The sequence below is a fragment of the Pongo pygmaeus genome, chromosome 1 (assembly GCF_028885625.2).
Source record: "Pongo pygmaeus isolate AG05252 chromosome 1, NHGRI_mPonPyg2-v2.0_pri, whole genome shotgun sequence".
NCBI classification, from domain to species: domain Eukaryota; kingdom Metazoa; phylum Chordata; class Mammalia; order Primates; family Hominidae; genus Pongo; species Pongo pygmaeus.
In genome coordinates this window covers 192485372-192503414 of record NC_072373.2, presented here as the reverse complement: position 1 = coordinate 192503414, position 18043 = coordinate 192485372, and the positions used below count along the sequence as shown (strand labels likewise).

The 18043-nt window shown below is 49.4% G+C and overlaps 1 long non-coding RNA gene across 1 annotated transcript; it reads right to left on the bottom strand.

Moving 5' to 3' along the window:
• Positions 1–8226: 8226 nt before the first annotated feature.
• LOC129040050 (uncharacterized) lies at positions 8227–13964 on the bottom strand. Its single transcript, XR_008503541.1, has 4 exons — positions 13914–13964; positions 11294–11647; positions 10930–11018; positions 8227–10019 (listed from the first exon to the last, which is right to left on the bottom strand). It is a non-coding gene; the product is annotated as an uncharacterized LOC129040050 (long non-coding RNA).
• Positions 13965–18043: the final 4079 nt, after the last annotated feature.

Below are 18043 nucleotides of genomic sequence, written 5' to 3'. Positions count from 1 at the left end.
TTGCTTACAAAAGCAACTTGACCTTGATGAAGGTTATGTTGAGAAAGTTTATATTTTTCATTATTATCTTTTAACTTCATGTTTCCACAAACTTTTTGAAGTCTTCTCATCCAGGGAGATTTCTCAAAGTATGTTTGAAAAACATGCCTACAGGGGAATGTAAGGGAAAGGGGTTGTTTTGTGTTGCAGAATAGCAGACTGAGACTGGTTATTTATGAACAACACAAATTTATCTGGCTCACAGTTCTGGAGGCTGGGAAATCCAAGAGCATGGCACCAGGATCAGAATAGCAGAATGAGACTGGTTATTTATGAGCAACAAAAGTTTATTTGGCTCACAGATCTGGAGGCTGGGAAATCCAAGAGCACGGCACCAGGATCTGGCAAGGGCCTTTGTGCTGTGTCATCCCATGGCAGAAGGTGGGAGGGCAAGAGAGTATGAAAGCAAGAGAGCAAGAGGAGGCAGACTCATTTTTATAACAAAGCCACTCTCATGATAATGATCTAATCAGTTCTTATTAGGCCCCACCTCCTAACACTGTTGCATTAGAGTTTAAGCTTCCAACACATGGACTTTGGGGGACACATAGTAACTATAGAAGGGATATACACTGAAATATGTTTAGGAAATGCTGGGTTAAAGAAAGCCAGACAGGTTTCTTAGCTGCAGGAGATTTCAGTGCTCCTAATATGCTAACATGCACTGTGCCTCTGTAAAGGCAGGGGAATAAAATTCAAGTTTTCTTAAATGTATTTACCCAAAAATATTTTTTCTCCTTTGGTCCCCACTCAAGAGGATTTTGAGAGTTTAGTATTCAGCTGAACACAGTCAGAGAAATACTGATATACCACGACTCATGTTTGTACTGGCAACTGTAGTGGACACCATCTGTTTTTGGCAGCCATTGGCTCTCCTTGCAGAAACAGCCCTCCCCAATTTTTTTAGTACATGTGATGTAGTTGGGAGTTTATTCCTCAACTTCAGCAGTGAGCACATAACCCATGCTAAGCCACTCATGACATTGCATCCCCTGGGCCACAATAACTGGTTTGAGGATAGGCACATAGTTTGATCACAGCCATGGAGATGCTATGGGACTTTGAAGGGAATTCTGGATAAGAGACAGTTGGACTCAAAAGCAAAGGATGTGAGGCTTAGAGCTGTGGCAGCCATTTTTCCAACACCTGGAGCTCAAGAAGTCAACCTGGAAGAGAACAGGGCTGTGAGGTGAAGATTAACTGGGTCTGTCTTTTGAAAAGATCGGTTTGGGTGCTGTGTGGAAATTAGTATTGGTAGAGGGATCTGGCATTGAGACCAGTTAGTCAGCAAGTAGTGGGAAGAGATGAGAATGGCTTGAATTAGAGAATAGGCAGTAGAAATGGTGAGGGCTCTTTAGGAGGTAATAATCACTTGGGGAATGATTGGAGGGGATAAAGAAGCAGGAGAGAAAAATGATGGCTTCCAGGTTTCTGACTTGCAAAACCGAACAGATGGTGGTGACATCTGAAAGAGCACCAGGTTTGTTTTGGGAAAATGGAGTGGGAGGGAAGTCATGAGTTCATTTTGGTTGTATCTGATTTCAAGAGTGGTTGGGAACTCTTAAGTGTTGAGTAGGATTTTGACTTGAGGTCAGAGGAGAGCCTTGGGTTGGCAATATCAACTGGGGAGACCTTGTCTTAAGGAGGGTAGTGAGTTACCCATGGCAATGCTACCCAAATCTATGTCTAGGACAGGAGGATAAAACTTCAAAGGAAACTGGTAAAGGAACCCTCAGAGAGGTAGAAGGGAGAGAATGTTTAAAGTAGGAAGGAATGGTCAACTCGCTGAGATGTTGAATTAGAAGAGGATTGGCAAGTGTTCTTTGGGTTAAGAGATAAGAAGAACACTAGTACCTTTAGCCAGAGCTGTTTGGTAGAATAAAGGGCAAAAGTCAGATTATTGGGTGGAGGAAGGAGCAGGGAGGAGAGGAAGCAATCAGAGCAATAATAATAACAGCAAACAATGGCAAATAGGAAGTCAACACTTACTATGGGCAGGCCTTGTTCTAAGTGCTTTATGTATATTATCTCCTTTAACCCTCACAATGATTCTTTGAGGTAGGTACGTGTGTTTCCATTTTATAGACAAGAGGAAACAGAGGATCAGAGAGGTTAGGTGATTTGCCTGATGTCACACAGCTGGTGAGAAATGGAACTGGAATTCAAAAGCAGGCAGTCTGGCTCCAGGGCCCATATTCCTAGCCAATAACTTATACCAAGGGATTACATGGTGACAAATCTTTCAGGCAGTTTGGCAGTGAAGGAGAGGAGAGAAGAGGGGGAGAGAAGAGGAGAGAGACCTATAACTGGAGACCTGTAGCCAAGGAGGGTTTATTCAAAGATGGGAGAGACATAAATGCTTAAATATCAACAAGAAAGATCCTTTTAAGATGAAGTGGATGGATACAGAGGAGAGAGAAGAAATAATGAATAATGTGGGGTGGGAGACAATGGGGTTCAAAACACAGGAGGAGCTAGGAGGAAGGACCCCTCCTCTCATGCAGGGGTAGGGGAGAGAATGGGTGGTGATGTAGGTAGATTTGTAGGAGAGTTCCTTTCTGATCAATTCCATTTTATCTGGGAAGGGGTGAGGTCACCTGATGAGCGTGAGAGGGGAGGAGTAAAGCATATGAGGTTTGAAGAGTCTGGGAATGTTTGAAAGTCATGGAAGGCAAAAGAGGAAGCTGGTGAAAAAACATTGGAGAATCACAGGAAGCCAGTGATCATGAATTTTGTAGGTTTGTGTACAGCACAAGACAGCAAAGGGTTGGGTTCATTGAAGATTGGGGTTTTGATAAACAGGTAGAGAAGAGAAAGTGGTGGGGGAGAATTTGGAGTACCGGTAGAGTGTTAGTAAAATGATGGACCACAGAGTCTATGCCAGGATAAAAGGAGAAGCAGAGGAAGACAGCTGATAGGTTGAGAGAAAGATGAAAAGGTTGATGAAAGTTTTGAGGAAGCTAAAGAAGGACCATGATGCAAGCTTTAAAGAAGTAGAGTAGGTTGGTCAGAGAGCAGGATGCTTGAGTTAGTGATGCTGGGGGCTGCAGTTTGGGGTCATGGCAAGGCTTGTGATGAGACAGGGAATGAGTGGCTGGGAGAAGTGGGAGAGAGGGTTATCGGAGATGAGATTGAGGACCTGAGAAGCCTACGTGCTGCATGGATAGTTCCTGTGGATGTCGAATTCACCCAAGATAAAGGCACAGGGTAAAAAAGCAAAAAGTATGAAATAAAATCTTAAAGTGAAAAAGAAGACCTCAGCCAGGTGCCAAAGGCTTCTGGGGGCTGATCATATCAACAATAATGTCTACTGCAATGAGGCAAGGAGAAAGGGCGGTAGAGCTGAATGGCACGGCCCTCAAAGGTGCACTGTTTTCTAGGCCAAAGAGGAGCAATGGAGAGTAAGATGGATACCAACTCCACCTCTGATTCTTACAGAGTAAATGAGCAGACAGCAACATCTCTGGGGGGCTGCAGGGGAGGACCTCCTGGTTCTAGTTAACGCAGGAGATGGAGGGAACCCTTAGGGAAGACTCTCTGAATTTCCAGCTCCAGGTAGAGTTTAGGGGTTGAGAGGGGGAGTGGAGAAGTGGGACAAGGACATAACACAACAGCATTATGAGGCTGGTGGGTGTGGAGGAAGACTAATGGCCCATGGACTCACACTCTGAGCATTGACGCAGGGTCATGGGCATGGGAGGCTGGCTTCAATGGTCTCTCGAAGATGATTGCCTCCAGGTTGTATGGTCAGGGGACTTGGTTCACTCAGCTTGGGGCCCAGCCGCAATGCCAGCCCTTGGAGCCCCTCAGGCTCCATTTAGATAGGGCATGAGGGTTTCAGTTCACCACAGCCCCCACGTCTCTACTGTACACAACTAGCTTGATTTTTTGTTTTCTGCGAGGTCCCATTTCTGTTATCCCCATTTTTGTATTTGACTCCTGATTGCGAGTTTAAACTCTGGATTCAGACAATCTTGAACCTGAATTTTAGCTAGCCATTTAAGAGCCACGGGAGCCCAGGCAAACTCTGTGCCTTGGTTTTCTCATCAGTGAAATGGGGGCTGAAAGAGCACCTATCTCATAGATTGTTGTGAGGATTAAATTAAATGATGCAAATGAAGTGTTTAGCACAGTACCTGATACATAGTGAGTGCTCAATAACAAGTAATATACATTTATTGAGCACTTACTATGTGTCAGTTTCTCTTCTAAGACTTCCCATGTAATGACTGACTGATGTTATTCTCTTAACAATTCTATGAGGTGAACACTATTATGTTATTTCATTATTTCGACAGATGAGGAAACTGTTGCATAGAGAGGGGAAGTGGTTTTTTTCAAGGTGAAACAACCATTAAGTAGTGAAACTGGTCAAACCCAGGCATTTTGAAGCTCCACTCTTAAACCATCATGCCATATAGCCTCTTGCTGTGATACAAATGTCACTATTAATAACTATTATCACACAATTATCATATAATTTTGCAAAAATTATATTGCAAAGTTTAATTAACCAAAACTTGGAACTGGTGCCCATACTAGGTTGGCAATAGCGTGCAGACCCTGACACTTCCTGAACACGCTCAGTCTGCCTTTCTCTGTCCACTGCTCTGAGACCCTCTGTCTCCAAGATGGCTCAGGTTGGGATATCTGGCTCTCCAGGAAGCTGCTGGCTGTCTGACCCAGGTTTTCTGTCCATTCAGCTGAATCTCCATCAGAGGTACAACCCCCTCTTGATATGGCCTAGGGTAGGGGTGCTTAATTACACGAACTTAAGAGTCTGCCCTAGTTTGCATCTTTCCTCCTCTCTCAATGTTCCTATTTGCACAACAAAGTCACTTTCTGTCCTTTGGGGTCCCTGTGAGACTCTTCTGGCCACTCGTCGCTGTAGCCTGTACCCTCTCTCCCAGATCGCTGCATGATTTTCTTAATGTGTCCACAATCCCCTGTTCTCCAGGGTCCTGAGTGAGAGCCGGGGATGTCAGGTTTGGAGAGGATAAGGGGGTTTCTCAGGGATCCTGGTCAGCAGGGTCTTGGAGGCCCCAGTTGCTTAGAAAGAATTCCCCAGCATCAGATAAAGATTCCAGGGACCAAATGAGTACTGGGAGCCCTGGCCCAAACCCTGGCTGGCCACCCGACAGGCTTCCTAGAAAGCAGCTCACTGTGCAGTGGGTGCCGAGTGGCTGCCGTGGGTGCCATGGGTGCAGCTTCATCTTGGCGGCCCTGGAGCAGTAGTTCCTCGGCCACCCAACCTCACTGGCAGTGAGCCCCTTGAGGATGGAGCCCACAGCAGCCTTATGGCCAGTGCATCACAGTGTGGAGCACACAGTAGGGCCCCCATAAATATTTGTCAAGTATCCCATCCTGTCCTCTAGACTGGACAACTGAGCAGGGGATGATTAAAAAAATAAAAATACTAGCAGATACTTACATACCATTTACTATGAGCCAAGTGTTATTCTAAATGTCTTCCATATATTAATTAAGTGAATCCTCATAACCACCCTGGGAGGTGGGTACTAGCGTCATCCCCATTTTACAGATGACGAAACTGCGACCCCATGAGCTTGGGTAACTTGTCTAAGGTGATACTGCTAAGAAGTGGCAGAGCTGGGACTTGAACTCCAATATTGTGGCTTCAGGATCGAGGCTCTTAACCATAATATGTGCTTCCTGCTGTTTCTGAACCCTGTCACCAGGTCACCAGAGATAAGAGCCCATGTCCAACAGCTTCAGCTAAAAGGGAGGTATTGGCTCTGTGCTTGGGAGGTTTGGGGGGGCCTGGCCGTAGGGTTCTGGGGGTCCAGGTGATGTCAATGGACCAGCCATTCATGCAGCCTCTCTCCGTCTCTGCTCTGCTTCCATCTGTGAGCCAGCTTGTGCCTGTTCTGCAGCCACAGGGGCCAGCTCCCAGAACTGGCTGCCCCACCAGACCCACAGGTTGTGGAGAAGGGTCAGCTTGGCACAGGGAGGGGGTGTCACAACCAGAAGAAGGGGGCAGGGGTGCCAGGCAGACAAGGATAACAGATGGAGACTGAAAGCTCCTGCCCCTGCAGGGGGTGTAAACCTTTTAATAGCCCTCACTACAACCTAGAAGCACCCATTTATAAATGAGGAAACTGAGGTACAAAGTAGCTTGTCAAGGGTCCCACAGCTTGAAGTGGCACCAGCGGCATGCAAGCCCAGGGCTGCCTGATTCTGGACTGCATGCTGCCTGGAGCTTCTCAGACGGAGGCCCTGGGGGTCATATTGCATGGCTCACCTTGGCTTCCCCAAGACCCCAGGGCAGTTCTGTGGTTAGAGGACACAGGCCGAGAGGCACCTGGAGGGAGGGAGGCCAGGCCTCACCAGGGCCAGTGGCCAGGCTGGAGGGAATCACTGGCTGAATGGTGCTCAGGGTCCTGGAGCTGGTGGAGGTGGGTTCCCTGCCCTCCCCTGGCCCTGAATGGCCCCCAGGGCTGTGAGTCTGGGGACTGGGCACCTCCTCTGGGCCTCTGGCAGGGAGCGAGCAGTGCCTGAGGCAGGAGGCAGGCAGGCATGGCGCGGTCCCTGCCCATCTGGGGAGTGCTTGGTGGCTGGCTGGAACTGAGCAGTGGACGGCGTTTGGACTCAGCAGCGCGAGCCCAGCTCGGAGGCTGCGAGGCAGAGCCGTGAACGCCAACAGTCTGGAGGCAGGCTCCGGAGGGAGACAGGCTCGGGCCCATTCGCTGAGCTTGGTTCCCACGACAGCTCAGCAAACAGATGGACCTGGGAATCCTCACCGCCTGGCCAGGAGGGCGCACACATGAATGGAAATGCAGGCACCCCGGTGGGGAGGGACACGCTGGAGGTTCCCAGGGAGGGCCGGGGGGTGAGTCAAGGACCAGGAGCTATGGCCTGGGCTAAGCGGTTAGATAAACCAGTTGGGTGTGCAGCGCTTCTTGGTTAGACTGATCCCTGCGCCTCGGCCCAAGTATAGCCCTGACCTTGACCTCAGGCTCTGCCTTGATTCCAGCCTCAATCTGAATCCTGAACTGGAACCCAGACTGAGCCGTGACTCTGGCCTCTGCTCAACTGGGCCCGGACCTTGGTCTTAAACTGAGCAGACTGAGCCCTGACCATGACCCCAGATTGAGCCCTGATCATCAAATCCATTTGCCTATGTCCTTTTCTGAAAGCTGCCCAGAGCCGACTGCCCACAACACTCGCTAGGAGGGGTGGGTAAAAGGTGAGGGCCGGGCCCAGGTGGTGCTGACAGCCTCTGGGTGGCACAAGAGAGCAAGAGCAGAATTGACTTAGCGTGGTGGTGGGGTCGAGGGGTGGCATAACTGACCAGGAAGAGAAGACTCACCTGCTGGGATGGAGACCAGAGGGCAGTGTCCCCTGCCACCTCGAGCAGGTCCAAAATTCAGGCCGAGGAGGACAGAGCCCAGGTGGGTGGGCTTATGGGGTCCCAGGAGGCAGGAGGCACTTGAGAATGAAGCAGGAAAGGCAGGACTGCCCGCCGGAGCCACGGAGAGGACAGTGCAAGTGCAGTTGTGACCAGAGCTGGGGCCTGGAGAGGAATCCTCTTCCCAGGACCAGAGTCACCTGGGGCTCGGAAATCAGCAGCATCTAAGAAAGACAGGCAGGCAGAGGCCCAACAAGGAGATGAATGCAGATCATTTGGGAATGAGCCAGCCAGGAATGACTTTGGTTAGGGGCTGGTGGTGTTGGTGGAAGGTGTGGAGTATTAGGGGGCACTCTCTGTTCTTGGTACTTCCAAGTATGATCTGATCTAGTCTTCCTAACAGTTTAGTGAGATCTTGCAGCAGCGGCCCTTGATGACCCGGTCTCCAACTTCCCCTGGGCACTCACTGCCCTATACCTGCCATGACTCTTCCGTAGGGTTCCTCTGGCTGCCAGAGTGTGCTTCCCTGGCACTGGAAGTGTATGTGTAGGGGGGTAGGTGTTAGGGCCCCTGGGAACAGTGAGCAATGGACTGGGGTGGAAGCATAAAGAGCCCAGCTTCCTCTCCTTCAAAGGAGACAGCTCTGAGGTCAGTTCTACGCTATGTCCTAGACCAGAGGCTGGGGAGGTTTGTTGGCAAAGGGCCAGAGAGTCAATATTTTAGGCTTGGAGGACCATATGGTGTCTGTTGCAACCATTTAACTCTGTCATTGTGGCAGAAAAGCAGCCATAGATAATACAGACATGAGTGGGCATGGCTGTGTTCCAATAAAACTTTATTTACAAAATCAGGAGGCAGGCCTGATTTGGCCTGTGGGCTGTAGTTTGCCAGTCCTTGAGATGGCCCTAGTGGGCCTGGGTCTAGCGTGGTCACCAGCTCATTCACGCGCCTTTCATTGCTCTCCTCCCCTTCCCAGTCTCACCTCTCCACTCCCTACTGGAGCTTCCAGGATCTCTTCTTAAATAAATGACTTGATTTTGAATTCTTGTCTCTGAGTCTGCTTCAGGGGACCCCCAATCTAAGACAGATATCCCCAATTTCACATGAAGAGACTGAGGCAGCTGGAGGCAAAGCAGCTTGTATAAGACCCCACAAGAAGAGGAGGAGTTGCTTTCTTGAACTGCTGTGGTTTTATCCAGAGTCACTGGACCGTGCTGCCACCCTGGCGGGAGGATGCGTCTGCCTGCACAGGTTGAACAATCTCAAGACAGGTTGCTGGAACTGGCAGAACATTGAGCTCATTCGGTCACTACTAGGGCTATCAGGCACAGAGGATAAGGCAGTCCTGCCCTGCCCTCTAGAACCCAAAGTCTGGACAGGGAGTAGCAGTTAAATGTGGGGCAGAATGAGATCAATGTCTCCAAGGGGCAACCCTGTCATCTCTCCCTTGGATCTTCTCTGGGAGAGCTGCGGGACATGAGCAATCACTCTTTCTTTTCAGATGGGTAAACTGAGGCTCAGAGAGGAGATGGACTTGCCCCAGGCCACACGGCTTATACCTGGCAGAACTGAGTCTGTCCCAGGGCTCTTTGAGCACCTGGGGATGCAGAAGCCGGTGGGGGTGGGAGGCGGCAGGGACTGTGGAAGTCTTCGTGGCTCTCATGGGCACTCCAGCTCACTGTCTTTACTGCCACAGCCACTGCTTCTACATTTGCTATCTCATTGGATCATGGCGCCTTGAACAAAAGTGTCCTTACGCATTATCTAATTGAACTCCCATTTTACGGGTGGGAAAATTAAGACCCAGAGAGAGAAGGAACTTCCCAGAGAGCTATCCAGTGAGCCAAGTCAGAGTCAGGAGCAGGAGCCTCAAATTCCCGGGAAAGCAGCGTGGTCCTCGAGTTCCCCCAAAAGCCAGACGGCATCTTTGACACCTGACTCCCAGGGGCCAGTCCTGGAGAGGACACCTGGCCTGGAGCCAACCTTCCTCTCCTCGCTGCCAAAGCTCTGCTCTCTGGGTTCTGGCACTGTCTGAAAATTCCTCCGTTGGTCTGCTCTCGGCAGAGCACAGATTATCGCTCTTGTGCTAATTATTTTTATGATTAAAAGATGATAAATTATTAAACAAAGTCTGAAAAATGTGCCAAGATCTGCTCTGAGGCTGGGCCTGAGAAGTTGCCCCCTTGGCGTCCACGTTAATTAATAAATGAGACTCTCCGTGGAGAGGAGCCACAGCTGGTACATCTGGCAGCCAGGCAGGAGCTGGCGGAGGCCAGATGCCAGGCAGGTGGGGAGGAAGGGACTCCCTGGGAGTGCCCAGCCTGGGATTTGGTAACAGAGTCCCCTCCCTCTCTGCTCCCAGCCTAGGACTCAGCGGAGAGCCCCGTGGTACCATCTGAACATCTGGCCTCTGGAAGAGGCCTAGGATTTCAAGCTGAGAAGCTCTAGCTGATACTTTAATGCTATTCCCTTCTCCAAATGCAGACTTGGGAGCACCCCAAGTGTCTAAAGGAAGGCAGGAGACCAGGATTCAAATCTCTGCGAGCCAATTTCTCCTTGGGTAACTTTTGGGTAGGTCACTTAATGAGACTCCAAGCCTCAGTTTCCTCATCTGTAAAATGGGTAGAAATGACATCTATTTTTGCAAGGGTATTGAGAGTGTTAAATAGGATAATGTCTACCAAGAGCACTCAGTTACCAGCAGATGGTCAAAAAATGTTAGTTGGGCTGACTTGAAGCTTGGGTTTTTTGCTGCGCTGCCATAACTAGCTGTGAAACATTGGTCAGGCAGCTTTACCTTTCTGAGCCTCAGTTTCCTTATCTGTAAAATGGGAATGAGAACTCCCAAATCTTAGAATCAAAGGGAAAACTATATGTGAATTGTCTAACAAAGAGTAAGTACTCAATTAATGGTGGCTATTTTATTATAATTGTTTATTACAGCGCCAACGCACTGAAGTTTCAACAAGTGGGTATTCCTCCTTCACCATGGGCACTTCTTCCTGCATAATTTGCTGGTTCTCCTCCCTCCCCATCTTACTCCTTGCAGCGCCCTGAGCTCAGGCCTCGGTGTCTCTTTCTTCCTTACACTCTCTCCCTTGTGAGCTCATCCATCTGTGTGCTGATGGCTTCCACATTTCTAATGCTAGCCTTGACCCTCTTCCCAGAACTCCAGACTCCTACAAGCAGTTGCCCATTCAAACTCTCCCCTTGGCTGTTTAATAGATATATCAGATCTAATATGTCTAATAATGCATCTCAAATGGAATTCCTCATCTTCCCCTCTGCAAACCTGTTCCCCACCGCCCCTACAGTCTTCCCCACTTGGTTAATGATGGCTCCATCCTTCTGGTGACACCTCGGAGTCGTCCTTGATTCTGCTCTTTCTTTCACTTCAAATACGTAAACCATCAGGAAACCCAGACAGTTCCACTTTCCACCTCTGTTAGAACCTCAGCACCTGGCCATCTCCCACCACCTCCCCCACTCCCACCCTAGCATAAGGCACCATCACATCTTACCTGGACTCTTGCAGTAGCCTACTAATTGCTGTCCCTGCTGCGGTACTTGACCCCTATAGTAATGCTCTACATAGCTGCCAGGATGATCCCTTTAAAACACAAACACTAGACCCAGTCACACCTGCTTATAATCCTCCAAGAGGCAAAGTCTTTGCCAAGGCCACAAGGCCCTGTACTACCTGAATCTCCCCGCTTGCTAAGACCTCCCTCTCTTACTCTGTGCCAGCCATGCCCACCTTGGTGCTTTCCTTGAACACACCAGGGGCACACTCCCACCTTGGATCTTCATACCAGCTGTTCACTCTTCTCGTTCCTCACCTCCCTCAGACCTCTGCTCAGAGGTCACCTTTGCAGTGAGGCTTACCTTGACTGTCCCATTTAAAAGTGCACCCCGGCACTCTGCATGGCGGCTTCCCTCTTCCATTGTTCATGTCCTCTTCTTACATACTAGAGTTTCTTGAGCCTTGTGTTTGCTGTCTTCTCCCTCCAGCATTATCCGTTTTATGCCCTGCAGCATTCCCACAGCAACCAGCACAGCCCTTGTGTGGTGGAGGTGCTGGGCATACTGAGATGCATCTGTCAGCATCTGCCTCCTGGTACCTTGGGCCTGCATGTCTGGCAGGCAGGTAGAAGAACACGCTGGCCATTTCAACATTAAGACAAAGAGGTAGAGAAGGCTGGATGAAGGAAGTGATGACTGAACCATATCCTGAGGCAGCTGGGGTTTCCAGGAAGAGGATAGAGAGAAGGGCATTCAGGTGGAGGAGCCAGCAGGTGCAAAGGCTTGGCAGCTCAGAAGCGTGCTCTGAGAATGGCAGGTTGTCAATGGCAACCTGGGAAGGGGATGGGGGAGATAAGCTGGAGAGGAGGCGGGTGCCTGGGGCGGGGTGCAGAGGGAGGCCAGCTCAGATCTCCCAATTCTGCCTGGTCCTCCACCCTCTGCATAAGCAGATGGGGCATATGCCCACCCTCGTGATTTCCCAAAGGAGACATAGTAGTTTAATTGCCAGAAACAGGATATTAGCAAAATAACCATATTTCATTGTGTCTGGGATGCACAACTATTTTCTACACCACTCAGAAACACTGCCGGCTAATGTGTGCCATGGCATGAAGACCCATGTGAAAGCATGTGCATCTTTCCAGTTGCGGCTTATATGGTAATAGGTAGTATTGCCTAGCACTGTAAAAGGACTTCAGATATATTATCTCACTGAATTCTTGCACCAACAATGGGTACCTATGAGACAAATAAATTAGTTCCCCATTTTACAGATGTGACAACCAGTGCACAGAGAGATTAACTAACTTGCTGTCCAGTGGGCATGTGGTGGAGCCCAGGGTGAAACCCAGGCAGTCTCTAAAGCATTGCCTTCCAACATGCAATGGAGTGTGAAATGCGAAAGCCATGGGGAAGCACAGGAAATCGGCCATGTAAGACAGGAAGCAATGGTTCGATTTATTCAGTGGTGACATCCACCACAGCTGCATTCCAGTAATCTTCACCCCTCATCCCAACATTCTCGCCCTGCTCTGCCTGTGTTGGGCAACTCGTCTTCTTGACCAGAGGTGATCTCCCACAGTGAGATAGCCCTACCCTTTTGTTTCAGCTCTTGGAAAACCCCAAACCTCAAGGCCATACACTCCTTGTGACCAAGTGAGCATCTTGGCAACTTCCCGGCTTTTCCAAAGAGAACTAACTCCTGCTGGGGGCCCCCCAAGTCACCCCTCATGGCCCTTACTTCTAGTGCTCTGGAAATGGCTGAAACCAATGGGTTAACTTGCTTTCCCTATTAAATATTTACATAAACACGCTCGGGAAGGTGTGTGTAAGTTATCAATAATGCAAGGCCAGCCTAGGCTCGGTGAGAGCTAAGAGACCCAAATTGTATCATCATAATCCATTATTCACATATAATGCATCTATTCTCCTCCATTAGCGCAGGCAGGAAATGCCCCTGAGTGCCGGGCAGGGCTTTGGAAAGCGCAATAAATGGCGGATAGACACATGGCGGGAGGGCGGCAGCTGTAGTTAAACAAGTGTAAATTAGCGCCCAGCCTCGCTCCCTGCCTGCAGCCAGAGCGGCGGGCACAGGCCTGGCAGGGAGGGGGTTACAGGATGTGGGGAACTCGCTATCAATCTAGACAGCCCTCATGGCCTCCCTGGAAACCCTTCCGGAGGAGCCCTCCCGCTGGCCACGTGGGAGACCACGCCTCAGAGAGCACAGGCTTCTGCTCTGCAGGCCTTGGCTGGAATCTCAGCTGCACCTCTGAGTGGAGACCTGGGGCGAGAGGGTGGAGGGGGCTGCTGCGCAAGCTGCCCCCACACTGAGCTCCGGGCCCCATCTGTAATACAGGGATGAGAATCACCGTCTTACAAGGTTGTTGCGTGAAGGAAATAAAATGAGAAAGGAGAAGTTCCCAGCCTACGGCACACGGGAGGGCCTTAGAGAATGAAAGAACACGCCTCTCCCTCCTCCCGCTAGGCAGTTTCAGACTTAGGAATAAAACGGGAGAAGCTTTGCACCGCACCCAAATGGATGTGTTGCAAAGGCAATACGAGGTAAAGACAGAAGTGCCTTTATGTTGTCCTCTTGTCAGCTTTGCTGTCCCTGCAGGAGGCTCCTCTCCTCTGGACCCCACCCGAGTGCCCGGTGCTGCGGTCCGTCTCCTGGGCTCAGCAAGCACACTCACCATCGCCACCCGGTCTCCAGGGCATCTTCAGCCCTTAGTCGGTCCACACCCTCTTCTCAGCACTACCGTATTCCCTTGGGAGGCAGGTCCCGCACAGAGACGAGCGCATCTGCTGTTGAAACAACCCCAGACCAAACGAGAGTTTTGGATTACCCGTGAACTGGAAGGTGGACTTTTGGTATAAAGAGCACCAGACTGGGAGTTGGGAGAGCTGAGTTCTTATCTCTGTCACCGCTGATGCTCTGTGGTTTGCGGAGAGTCCCATGGCCTCTGGACCTCAGTCTGCCTACCTGTAAGAGTAAGGGAATTAATCAAATGATTTGATGATCATGCATGTCTTAGTGAATGTGAAGTGCTAGGTGTGTCTCAGGACGCTTCCTGGCTCCTGAACCCTCAGGATCAGAGGCATCATGAGATTCTAGAATCAATATTCTGGTTCAAGTCATTGCTGTGTCTTGCCTCCACAGCTACAGCTGGATTTTTTCTAGCACCGAAGCTGTGTTGTGGTACAGAAACACGGTGCCCTGGTGTCAGGTGGATGGGCATGAGCTTGATTCACCTTTTACAAAGGAATCACATTAGCAGCCCCTCCTTACCCCTACCCTCCCACTGTAAGGGGTCATGAGCCCAATGCCTAAGGGCATAGCAGTGATGGCTGTTCAGTGGAGTCTACAAAATAAAATGTGAATTTGGAAAGGCAGGGAGCAGGTTTTGTACTTTTCAGACAATGGTGTCCACATGTGGGCGGTTTGTCCGGGCCAGACCAGTTCTTGGCTCTGATGCCACCTCCTCAGAGAGTCCCTCCCTGCCCTATCTAAGAGCCGCCCCACTACTTTCTTTCCCCCATCCATTTTATTTTTCTTCCCATCACTACCTGACATTTTATTGTATACCTAGTAGTTTCTTTGCTCATTGTGTGTTTCCTCTACTGGAATGTTGGCTCCATAAGGACAGGTATCTTGTCTGTCTTGTTCTCTGCTGTTCCCCTGAGGCCTGGCCCCTAGTAGAAATTCGATACATACTGAATGAATGAATGATTGTAGATTCAAATTTAGCACACATATATTGAGCACCTACTCTAGGCTCATCACTGTGCAGGTGCTTTTACATATGTTACACATTTAATCGGCTTAACAATGACATCTATTCATATATATTAAGACCAGTGGGCACTAACATTAAATTTCAATTGAGTGAGCCTGGTAGGAATGCTTCACATCTCCTTCCCTGCTTCATGTGTGCCAGGGGGCTAATCATGATTGAAAGACTGAAGCAGTTGAATGATGTTGTGTTCTGATGTCCTGATGCCTTCTTCCAGGCTTTCCTTTTTTTTTTTTTTTTTGAGATAGAGTCTCGCTCTGTTGCCCAGGCTGGAGTGCAATGGTATGATCTTGGCTCATCGCAACCTCCACTTCCCGGGTTCAAGCGATTCTCCTGTCTCAGTCTCCTGAGTAGCTGGGATTATAGGCATGCGGCACCACACCAGGCTAATTTTGTATTTTTAGTAGAGACGGGGTTTCTCCACGTTGGTCAGGCTGGTCTCAAACTTCTGACCTGCTTTGGTGATCCGCCTGTTTCGGTCTCCCAAAGTCCTGGCATTACAGGCGTGAACCACCACACCCATCCTAGACTTTCCTTCTTGTCTTTCCTTCAGTTCAGCTCATCTGCTCTCAAACTCAAGGGTGTTTAGGTAAAAATGACTGTACTAGGCTAATTCAGGGAATTGAAGAGCAATTTGAATTCTATGCAACTTTTGCCTGATGTACCAATTTTGGAATCAAATGCTCATATGCTATATAAGATTACTGTACTAGCTGTGTGGCTTCGGGCAAGTTACTAACCCTCCTTGAGCCTCAGCTTCCTTATCTGTATATGAAGATATTAATAGCTACCTTACAGAGTATATAAGATCTGCATATGATCTGTATATGATAAGCAATAGGTGGGTTTGAATCCTACTTTCAGTGCTAACTAGCCATGTGACCTTAGACAAGTTTACGTAACCCTTCTGTTTCTCAGTTTCCTCATCTGTTACATGGGTGATATTAATAGGGTGTACCTTTTGATTGGGCTGGACCCTGTTTGCATTCTGCCATGAAGGAGAGCTGGGCTGTGGGTCAAAGCTGCCCTAATTATAGGTGCAGCATCTGGAGCAAGGTGTTGCTTGGCTCTGCACTGCTGGCAGGTGTGGAAGTCCTTGCCCCATGGGTGAATTCCAGCGCAGTCACTGCCTGTGGGGCAGTAGTTGGCAGGTGGCAAAAGAAAAACTTCAAGAGAACACAGATGGTCACACTTGACAAAAAATGTTCCAGCAACCTCACCTACTGAAATCTCCAAATGTTCTCCAGTCCTGGGTACTTTAAACATACACTGGCCCTAATCAGTCAGCATTATTATAGTCCTTCGTTCATTTAACAAATAGGTATTGAGTGCTATTATGTGATAGGCACTGTGCTAGGCAGTGAGAAAACAAGTCAGGCACAGTCTTCATCCTCATGGAGCATGCAATTTGGTGGCTGTAGTGATAAAAAAAAACAATAACAAGAATAATAAGAAAATGGTGTCCATTTATAACATGCCCAGAGCCTGGGCTATGTGCTTTCATACAGCACCTTATTTAATCCTCACAACATTCCTATGAGGTTCATCTTAATAATCCTCATTTTATAAATGAGGTACCTAAAGCCCAGAGAGGTTATATGACTTCTCCAAGGTCCCAGAATTAGCAAGTGGCAGTCGACACACTGGAATCCAGATCCATCTATTTCCACAGTGTTACTGTCACCTTTTCCTCTGAAGTAGCTTCCAAAAAGGGAGAGTCTCCTGGGCTACCTGGGACCTTCCAGAGGAAGGAAGGGCCTGGTGAGGACAGGAGAAAACAGTTGATCCTGAAATCCCTGCTCAGTGCTGAAGTGTGAAGACTGTCCTGCCGCAGATTGCAGGAACCCTATATGGGGCGAGCAGTAATAAGTCCCACCTCAGCGTGTGGGTGGAGGTGCCCGTGAGGAAGGGCCAGCCCCAGGCTTGTTTGGGCAGTGGTCCAAGCTGGTGATGTGACATCTTTACTGTCTGATTATTTATAGAGTCCTTGAGACAGCAGGCATCCAAGGCAGCTCTGAGGTTATGGGCTTGGGGACCAGGAGAAATAAATAGCCTTCAAAAACCCCAGCCTGGTGGGGGAAGATGTGGAGCCAGGATGAGATGCCTGCCGCGCAGTCTGCTGGGGGCTATATGAGGAGAGGAAGGACTGGGGTCCCTGGAGCCTGCAGGGACCATGTTGATGAGCTGGGGGACAGGCCAGACATATCTCTCCCTTGGTCACTGGGCTGGGGGAGATCTGAGATCTGAGAGCCTCAGCCCTGTGATGGAGGCAGTGATCTTACTGGGGAGGGCCTGGGGCCTCCTGAGAGTGGCAAGGAGTCCAGAGCAGGGGCAGGAGCCCCAGGCTGTTGATTCTGCGTGAGGTCACTATTCTATCAGAATTCTATCAGAGAAGCAGAACATGTGTGATCCGAGGGCTTTATGCTCGGGGCAAGGCCTTTCCTGATCATGGTAGCTGCTAGGCAGCGGTGTCAGCCTGTATCCACGTGTCTGCTCCAGACCTGAAGTCAGCAGGGCTGGTGGTCAGCAAGAGAAGATGGACAGGAAGAGGAGGTTAGCAAGGACAAGGCAGAACCCAAAATAATGGCCTGAACACAAAAGGAGGAGCATCAACAATCGAGGGCTTGCTAGGATGGCATCTGCTTCTCACTGGGACCTGGGTGGCCTCCTACTTCCTCTAAGCCTCCAACTGATGATATGGGTGATCTGCAGAAGAACTAGCCCGCTTCACCACAAAGCTGAACACAAGCCTGGCCCCGAGTTTGGAGAAGCTGAAAGAGGAGATCGATCTGGGGTTGCCACCCCAAGATCCCAAGCTAACAAGGTGAGCCAGCAGGTGGGCTGCACACGCATGAGCTGAGAATCACCCAAACCCACATAGACCTTGAGTGCAAATGAAGCTGCTGCTCCACTTCCGCCTTCCAAATCTCACACAAATTTCTCTGTGGCCACCCCTAACCCAGAACCGTGCAGGAAATTCTGGGACATGTAGTTCCAGCTTTGCTAAGTTGACGCAGGACAAAGCCTGCACATTCACTGTGTGACTTTGACCAAGTCCTTGACCCTCTCTGAGCCTCAGTTTTGCCATCAGTAAAATGTGGGATGGACTCCTCAGTGGTTCCTCTTTTAATGTAAAAAACAAAAACAACAAACAACAACAACACAACCCCAAACCCCCAAACTACAAAAACAAAACAAAAAACAGGTGGAGACATGGATTTCCTCATCTCTCCTTTGTGTGCAAATGAAAGCGAGGTCTCCTTTAAATAAACCTGCAAGTCCCCAGGAGGCTGAGGCCCCAGGTGGGAAGCACGTGGGA